The sequence below is a fragment of the Metopolophium dirhodum genome, chromosome 9, assembly GCF_019925205.1.
Source record: "Metopolophium dirhodum isolate CAU chromosome 9, ASM1992520v1, whole genome shotgun sequence".
In the NCBI taxonomy this organism is placed as follows: domain Eukaryota; kingdom Metazoa; phylum Arthropoda; class Insecta; order Hemiptera; family Aphididae; genus Metopolophium; species Metopolophium dirhodum.
In genome coordinates this window covers 3,120,725-3,131,295 of record NC_083568.1, presented here as the reverse complement: position 1 = coordinate 3,131,295, position 10,571 = coordinate 3,120,725, and the positions used below count along the sequence as shown (strand labels likewise).

The window sequence follows — 10,571 nt, the reverse complement described above, 5'->3', positions numbered from 1 at the left end:
ATACTATTATTATACTACCATAACAACGCGCCGTTCGATTAGGATCGACTATATAGACGAAAAGAAAAAAGAGGTTATATAATGTACACATATATCAAATTTCATCAAAATTTCAAAGACTTATGAAATGGTAATGTGAGTTTTACAAAACTTCTTTTTATAATTTATTGGTATGAATATTGTGTAAATATAGAAAATATAGAAAATTAATTGCCCACATATTTCAATATTTGATCCGCCTAATTTGATCAAGTCAATCCGTAGCAGCTAACATAATAATATATAAACGTAATTTTAAAATTAACGTCCAATACCTGTTACTACATTATAAAACGTCTTATTTGTTTATATAATACGACTACGTTATATCTATGTTATGACTCCAAAAAATAGTCTTTGATTAGCACTACAAGTACCTACTACCTATACAATAGTAGTGTACACCACCATAACTGACGCTCATATTTACTCTGCGGGGTGTTTCCGAAAATACAAGCTTATTTAACCATACCTACCCTGCTGGTAGTTGGTATGTCAGTCCGTAAGCGTTTCAAAATGTTTAAAATCTGATATTTTACCACCTTGTGCCCAGTTTACTATTTTAAATTACTATAAGAATTAACGAATAACGATATATCGATACGGATCAGTTATTCGAAATACAATTCAATACCACTATAAGGTGATTCCTTAAAGCAACGAACATAATCGGTATTTTAAAAATTCACTTTTTAATCGTTTGAATAAAATGCCCCCACATTTTTAGCAACCTATAAATTATAGGTAATTCATAAATACTTCGTAAAATTAATTTTTACTATAAATGTATTTATTTACACACTTTCAAATTTTTTAATAAGCTATTCCGATTAGTTTCCGAGAAAGCTTAATACAAAATTAAAAAAGTGGGTAAGTGGATGTTACTCTGTTGTACAGTAGGTTACAAGTGGGTCACTGTAATGGATGGTGTTAAATTTGAATTCAATGATATAATAATTCGTCTATACAGTTCAAGACTGCAACGACTCAAAAAACAACTTTTTTTCAGGATAGCGATTTGAAAAATCAATGAATGTTTGGTTAACTATAAAATATTAAATAAATTAGCTAGAAATACAATTTTTGGTACACACACAGGACTTTAATTAATGTTTCCATTGTTAATAATATTATATAAACATATGAATTATTTTAATAAGATATGATCTCATGTTTCAGTTTTGAATTGAAAATTTTTTTAAGATAAGGCAGTATGTTAAAATGTTGCACTATTGAATTGAAACTTAATACACATGTTATTAGTTATAACACTTATTGCAAAGAAAATAAACCAAACAAAACTTTTATTTAATAAAAACAACTTAAAACAACTTCTAAAAGTACATACTTGTTACTTACAAGTTAGTAACAAAATAAAATAAACTAAAAAAAATAATATTTTTTATTTTTTGACAAATTAAAATAAAACTTTTGATAACTTGTCAATACCACCAATACTATTTAGGTTTTAGGAGATCTAATTTTACATTATTGCAATATCATAAAAATATCTTAAAATTAAGTTGTATCTAAGTATGATTTATTTATTAAAATTATCTTAGTAAATATTTTTGCAGAAACTTAAACTAGGTATTTAGGTTTCACTATCAGTATCAACAATTCTTTTTGAATTTTTTGAATCCACTTTTAATTGTTGATAAAATGCCCAATGGTTTTTAGGAATCGCATGTGAGTTACATAATGCTAATAAGTCTTTTTTTTTCTTTGTAGTAATGTTTGTTGCATTTTTCAAAGCACACAATTTTAAGTCATTACAATTTAATGGTTTTATGGATTTTTTTCTGGTGTCGATATATTAAAATTTATATCAGATTAGCTTGTTTTATATTTAAGCAAAAATGGATTATCACGTTCAACTCTAATCATTTTTATTGAATTCCATAAAACATTTTCGCCATTAAGATTTTTTTTTAAATATCCAACCGTACCGGAGGTACGAGAGCCACGTGAGTTCGCGAGGGTGGCCCAGTCACTGCCGTCGCCCCGGGAACAGTAAAAGAACACTGCGAACGTCATGCCCGCCTCGGAGAAAAGCGACAGCGGTTTCCGGCCCAGCCTGTCCACCAGCGCGACGGCCATTAAGCTTACTACGGCCAGAGTGACGGTGAACCGTATGACCGACTCGCGTTTGTTCAACAGCGATCCATTACCTGGCAGTATGAGCGCTGAGTAGGCTAATATGCAACTGATGCCACCCGCCCGCTGCGTGGCGCACGCGGCCACCACGATGGCCAGCGCCCACACATCCTTCCGGCCGGCTAGCTCCTGGAACGCGGAACGGTTCTCAATCTCCTTGCGCACGTTCACCTCCATCAGTTCCAGTTCGTGGCCCATCTCACCACCGCCCCGGAACTACTGCAGGCACACGGCTGCCTGTGGCCGACGGCCGCGCTTCGGCAGATAGTACGGTGACTTGGGTGGCCAGACGGCAGCGACGAAAAACAGAACTTGGCACGACGTTCAGCGTGCGGTACGACACCAATGGACCGATAATCGCCTCCATCAGCAAGCCAAAGTGCAACCGAAGGCAGAGCACGCTCCCCAATGCTCCGCGTATGGCGGGCGACGCTATCTCGCCCAGGCACGGGCTAAAATACTGTGTCCCCTGACACACTTTGTGTCCCCTGAAAATCAAAGTGTGTCCCCTGAATGACAAAATAAGTGCCCCAAGTTTTATAACGTGTTTTTAGTTTTATAGAAATAACAAACATTAATCATTTAATATTTTAATGTACTAGTTACCTATTCCGTTAACTTAAGTTAATTACCTACCTTCTTATTTTATTTCAATACTATGGACAAATTTGTTATAAAAAAAAAAGAAGAAATGATAATAAGTGTGTGGTGTGTCCCCTGAAATCAGATGTATTTTAGGCCCAGCGCCCAGGCGGTGGGCACGAACAGCGTCAGCGCCCACGAGGCGATGAACAGCGGCCATAGCACCACGGTACTGGGCTTCCGGGTCATCCAGTCCATCACTAAGTTGGCCGGCCAGAAGTGGACTGATCACGTGCCCCAGGTCCATCGTGGCCTCGATCCGTGGCAGCTCGTCCATGGTCGCGTTGAAGTCCGTCTCGTGCTTGACGAACTTCTCCACCACCGAGCCTGGCCACCCCAGCCACATGCCGCTGATGAACATCGACATGGTCGCTGCGGGAACGGTCACATGGTCATCATTATCAAAATATAATCTATTTCAACAAAAAGAAATGTGTGTGTGTGTATAATATAATATATATAATATTCTCCTCTTCGCCTAATAGTCATCGAACCCCTCACCCCGCCGCGCCGTGTCCGCAGACCACGGTTACGCGTTCGTGTGCAGGTGCGGAACGAGTCTGCTACGGGACCGACCGATGAGATTATATTATATACGTACGGGGGGGTGATGGTAAAATGATCCAGTGAAGGGTGGGAGGGGGTGAGGTGTGTGTGTGTGTGTACGCTAACGCAGTGAAGAGGTAGTTTTTGCGTGGGCGAACGGATCGAGGCGTGCGGGGTGCGTGTAAAGACACCCTTTGCTCTTATAATATGTTATATATGAAATTCGTGTACAAAAGAAACGACCCCGGTCACGAGGGGCACCCGGCTGTGTGCGCGGGAAGAGGGTGGAAACGCGCGACCACACGTTTTTATTTGGTTGTTTTTTAACCTTTTCGTCTCTCTCTCTCTCTCTCTCTCTCTCTCTATCTCACACACACAGTCTTCCTCTGTCTGGTTCTCCATCAAGCCGTCTCTGTCTCTCTCAGTATCCCTCCACCACTTCGTCTATCCGTCACTCTTTTTCTCTTACGGATCGTCGACTATAATATTACGACGACGACGTCTTTGCGGTCGCACGTTCAACGTAAATAATAATCGTACGCACGCGGTGCACTGCTATATACATATTATATTATTATATGTGTTCAATATAATATGAGTATAATGTTGAATTATTATTATTTAACTGGTGACGGGCTTAAGGGTGCCCGAATCGATATAAAATAGATTACGACGCAGTATATTGTACGCAAACGTTCGATAACTGTATTGAATTAAAGTGTATATATATATATAGTATCGTAACACACAACACTGAGCAAGGTGAACAAATCGAGACAAGTGCCAAAACACAATTTTTTCGTTCGACGGCGGAAGCCTAGTAAAAATAATATAAAGGTACATCGAAAATCCATACATTTGTAAGTGCCTACGCTGTTGATAAACTGAGTTTGTGATAAAAGTTAACAGTTTTGAAGGTATAGTATTATAATAATTCCTTACACAATATTCACGCTGTATTCGTGAAATATGTACATATTTAATATTGTATTATTCTGATTTTATACATAAATCGGTTTTCATTCAATACTAAAAATACATTTTTACCATTGTGTTTTATTTTATAGGTTATTCAAAAATAATAATTTGAAAATGCAATTACCTATAAAAGCAAAGAAGAAAATCAATAGTAAATCAAAGTACCTACACGTAATATTATTATTACACGATTTTGTATGCTATGCTTTTTCTACGATAATAGGTGAAAACTACGTAATAATTGTTGACATGTTTTTATTACGAATTTATGATATTATATTATTTAACGGTATCCCAAACATAGGGAAAATTTTTTTTTTATTGACCTTATTATTACAACTCTGCAGCAAGGGCCATTGGTTACAGTATCTTAATTACTAGTCACGATTTTATATTAAAGTATAAATATAAACATTATTTAAAAACCTTTAAAAAAAATATTTAAGACTATGTTACATTCATATTACGATTTGATTTTTTTTTTGTTGTTTTTAAAAATTGAAAATTAAAGGACTTTCTTGTTTTGTTCCGGACTGGGTCCAACAGAGGTGTCAAGAGTTTCGGACACGTTGAGGCTTAATCACTCCTGTTCGTATCGTTGACATGCAACATACGAATATAACATTAGATTACATTATTATTTTTTTTTTTAACATAATATTTGTATAATATATTCATGTACATAAGGAGGACATTGATTGTTAAATTTGTCATCCAGCTCGGTCTCTTCGAGGAAGGAGATGAGGTGGCTCGATGTATGAGGCTAGTCCTATATGGACTCGTATAGGTTTGGATTTATTTTGTGCTTGGGTCTTGCTTCTTCATAGGAAATGCATTCCGTAAAAATGTGTTTTATCGTCGTATCAATATATCATATTCGACAGACATATTAATACACATCGTCTTACATTAAATTTTGCAATTTCGTTTCTGTCTTTTATCCTCACCTATAACACAACACAAATTCATCACAGTCCTGCACGTCATCAACATACAGTTCGTATGCAAATTACCAATCGTTTGGTCTTATAATAATATTACTACCTCCAGGGCTGTATTTAGGGTGTGTGGCAACAGGGGACTGTTGCCCCGAGCGACTGACTTTGAGGGGGGTGGTTTTTTTTTAAATTTTATCTTATATTGTTTTAACTCTCTCAGAAGTCATATTAACTCGTTTGGCTAATTTATTATAGGCTACAATTAACATTATATTTTTATAACTATTGTAATAATTTGTTATCATACTAGCATAAACTCAACAGCTAGCTGTATCAAACTTAAAAATTATCTAATCTAAACAATGAAATGATGATAAAAATATTGAACCATTTTTTGAGTTACTATCCAGGTAGAAAATTAAAATTTTTAATTGTTATTTTTTTTAAACTTAATTGTACTAATATAAGTTAATTTTATTATAAAACTAATTGATTTATTATTCGTAAAATGGTTTTGTTTCTGTTGAACCTAGGTGGAAAATACTTAAAACCTGCTCTGGTTTCAAAGGCAGTCAGTAGATGAATTATAACTAGCTAGTTATTCATTTTTTCGTCTTTGTATGAACTTACATGAATCTGGTAAAAATTTTAAATTCTAATTTATCTTTATTCACAACTTTTTATTTATGAACATTTTTACTATCTTTATTTTTAGTATTACAAACACCTATTTGACACTTTATTACATTAATATATTTATAAGGTTAGGTATAAAAATATTTAAAAGGTTTGTGATGTTGGTATATTAAATGTATTTTGTGGTTTAAGGTTTGTGTAGGAAACCTTGATAATAGATTTCTCTTCTCAATGTAGTTGACATAAACACTGAAATATATATATAATTTAAAAAAAATATTTTTTTTTTATTTGTTCATGAATAATGTATTATTCATTTTTTTCAAAGATGTAAAAATATTTGTTTTATTGACTATACGAGTTTCTCCACCTTTACTGAGATTTGTATTGTAATATTAGTTAATGTGAATTAAATGTTGCAGTGTTTTTTCCATTTATATTATATAATATGATCGAAGGAAATAGTTTACCTATATTAATATTTTTATAGTCAAAAGTACAATTTATGTTAATTATTATTTTTTCTATATAGGTACGTAGATGCATTTACAATTAATATTTTTTTAAAAATCATCTAACTAAAATCACAAAATAAAATCACGTTTTTCTGAAGGTTTGGTTTCTTGGAGTTATCGTGTTTTTCGTATGACAGAAGAATAAAATATTATTGTACGTCCTACTTATTAATGAATCCCGTAAAAAAATATAGTGTACCCAATCTTAATTTTTACGATAAGAATGTAGCTAAATTGCCTATTTGGAACGCCGTGTCATTATTATTTAATTATTGAACAAAAAAACACGTCCAGTAAGCTTATGAAACAATGGTCCTAATTGTTGTACAAATGACACTTCAAAAGCTTGCTCTGGTTGTGTACCTAAGTCGGTTGTAACAAAGTTCAGCCACAGATTATAGTACAAGCAGAAACCATGTATAGAAAAATTCAAAATGTATTACTCGATTTAAAAAAGAAAGAATCATAATTATCGGCGATTTAAAAGTGGTTGAAACTTTAAATAGTAACAAATCATTTTTAAAAATATAATTTTTTTTTTCAAATTATAGCCAAGCATTGTCTTCGATCTTGATCCTTTTTTAGTCTTCATTTTTTTGACGAAGTAGTCATTTTTGTTTGTTTTTACATTTGTATTCTACAAAATAATTAACTAGACGCACACTTAATTTTTTCTTATCAAGAAAACTAAACTCTTCAAGTTTTACAAACATACATTTTTTGACATTAAAATCTTATTTATTTTAACGATTTTTTTCAAATATTGTTTTGTTGCTCAATTATATTTTTCTGTGATCGTTTATGATACATGTTGATAAAATCAAAAAGGTCAGCTCCGATTTCTAGCACATTCGCATGATCCAACTGCTCGCTTACACCTGCACAATATAAAGAACATGAATATATTATGAATTAAAACATTAATTGTGTTTTGACTGGATAGTTATCGAATGCCTTGACTATGCCTGCATATAATATTGTTGTCGAAATTCGTTTAATGCAACATTGCATTTTAAACATGTCTGTTGATGCGACAAAGTTTCGCTGTTATTTTATTTTCGTTCCCATTGTTTTTCCAGCCGCTTTTGCTAAGAATGGCTTTAGCCAATAAAAACACAAAGTAAAAACATAAATCACTGCGCACACAATCACCGCCGAGAAAATAAACTCGTTAAACGGTATCAATTTCACCCGTAGGATAAGTTTGAGGCTCGAGCCCTTGGACCGTAAAATGCAACGGTTTAATGTTTGCGTTTTCGCTGAAAAGAATTTACATAACATAAACCTTGACTTTAATACTTTAAAACGACATTTGAACCGTTAATATTTCGAACGATAATTAACGATTCCTGCAGTCTGAGGTCCGATGTTATAAAAGTGTACTAAGTCGTTTTTTACCGAGGTTTATTCTTACACGCTGATTTTTTTTTTGTTATGCAAAAGACTGTTGTTTGGACGATAAACTGCTTTAGTATTTTACTTTTAAGGGTTTTAATTATTTTTATGCAAACAAAAGATTTTCGGTTTATAATATTATAATATTCGGAACTCTTTTTAGGATTATTTTTCACGGACAACGTTTGTCGGAATAATATCACATTTTAATATTATACAAACGTTCTAGAGAGATGTTTATTTCAAAATAAAATAACGAAAGTAGTAATAGTACTATACTGAACAGGATTATAATACAAGTACATATAAATTTGTTAGTGAACGTACTTAATCGTTTTTTTTTTTTTACAGAAAACTGAATTTATCAAAATATTATGCATACTTTTTTTTCTTTTTAAAATTAAGTAACAATATCTAAAGCATTTTCTTTTGTATTGATTTTAAAATGATGCGTGTCTTTATTTTGTGTCTAAATATCTACACCTTCTCTAGTAATTATAAAAATTGGATATAGTAACTAGGTAGGTAGTTTGTAATTTCAAGGAGTAAAAATTGAAAATTCTCAGTAGTTTTTAAAATAGTTATAGTTACGCTTTGTTTACCATCATATAAACGAATAAAACGTAAAAATTACCTAATTCCCACTATGTATATGAGAAAATATTTTTAGAAATCTACTAAAATAAATCTTTATATTTTTTAATAAATATTAGAAGGCATTTAATCTTCGGGCTGTGTGTTAAAACCCCACTTTGGGTGTCACTTTATTGTTTCATCAGTATGGATAGTGACAAGTGAATCGTAAGCGATAATTCACATTAAACTGTATATCCTTATTTTGGTATACATAACACCGGGTACCAATTATTGTTATGTGCTACGTGATTTTTTTTTTAATGGGATTTAATGAAATATAATCCTAAATATGACATAGTTATGCTGATTAAGTGCCAATTATTCTTGTAGGTGTTTTATGACCTTTGTTAAATCTTCACGTGGACAAGAGTTCATACTCTTCGTCCGCAATACATTTATTATGGAACTAAATACTCAACCAAATATCAGCAAAAAACAACACAACCGTTGACGCTATATTCACTCGTTATATTGAACGTTTAACTAAAAAAAAAGACGTTTCATACTTTTGTCATCGGCGACCTATATTGTTAAGTACAACTGAAGTTACAGTAAATAATATTTGAATACAATAAACAATAATTATGCTTATTTGACTTGAGTGGGAAATATCGATGACGGGCGCTATGTTTTTTTTTTGCTTATCATCCAATTTTTTTTTTTTTACTCATGACATAATATATTGTTATAATACTATCGTGTCTATTGGTAGGTAAACGGATGGCCATTAGTCGTATTATATTACATTAGAAAACATCTGCACAAAAATATTCACACTCAGTCTTGGACTGACATCCAGTTGATTAACACACCGCATGCGGGTATTATGTAAAACGAGCGGTGTTTCGCTCGTCTGCCGAGTAGGGATACTATATACTTACACGTTATATAATATGCTCAAAGTCGAATACATACGCAGCTGCTGCAGCTGTGTTGATATTATGTGTGATAAAATGATTCGAAGATTTGTTTGCACACATTCGAAATCGTACTCTGTCGCATTGAACTCGAACGCTTTTTTATCTGGTACCTCACCATAGCACACAAATACACACACGCACACGCACACACACACACGCACACGCACACACACACACAAGCACAATAAGACGTGTTGCGCCACAGGGTTAGGTCTATCACGTCGCGATCGTTATCTCCCATCTCGGGACGTCAGTCGGCGCACATTAGGAGGACGTGGAAAAAAACGCGACAAGAGATTACAAATCGTGTCGTATTATATGCACACACACACACACACACACACACACAGTCACAACCCTTTGAGTTTTAATTATTTTCAACGTTACACGGGCGCATTAGGGTCACTTATAAACGGGTAATCGTCCGCGCCTTTTGTCGTGACTATATATGTGTATACACAATAATAACGTGCCTAGGTATCGTACATTGTGTGCAGACGTGTAAAGCCATATTATTTTGATACGACGCACACCCGACGACGACGACGACTGCAATTTATTGTGTGCACGTATTATGCGTTTCGTGTACTTTTGTCAAATGCCGTTCGAGTGATGTCGAAAAGGTTAGGTCTATATAATATATCATATAATATACTCGCGGAACGTCGGTGATTCGCGCTTAATGTCCCGTGTACGCTTTCATTTTTTTTTTTTTTTTCATCAAGTCGTTTATCCTCTCGTAATGTACGAACAAGTTACGCGCTAATAATATAATATATTATGATATAATAATGTCCTGCACGTCACACGAGTCGCTCGCCGTACGCATAATATTGTAGGTAATATATTTTTATTGTCGTCGTTGCGCAACATTCGGTTTTATCTAAGACACGAACGTGTATAATATGTTACACTGGTATACCAGGCTGAACCAAAGTAAATAAATATTTTAGAACCCGGTCGTGGGTTGTGTACACGGGGGGATGCAAATGATGACCCAATCGAAACCGACCGTTGGAGAAAAATACAAATATTATGTCGTATCAGTGATGGACCGATGGAGAAATGTGCCTGATTCTACGTCTGCCTATACTCGGGCTCACACTTGCCCTCGTGGTTATTTTTAAGTTAGTGAACAGTTAGTTAAAATGGTAGTTAATCGTTATAAC

At 33.8% G+C, this 10,571-nt stretch overlaps 1 pseudogene; it reads right to left on the bottom strand.

Annotated features, from left to right (window-relative positions):
• Positions 1-1,957: 1,957 nt before the first annotated feature.
• LOC132952372 (uncharacterized) lies at positions 1,958-3,205 on the bottom strand (annotated as a pseudogene).
• Positions 3,206-10,571: the final 7,366 nt, after the last annotated feature.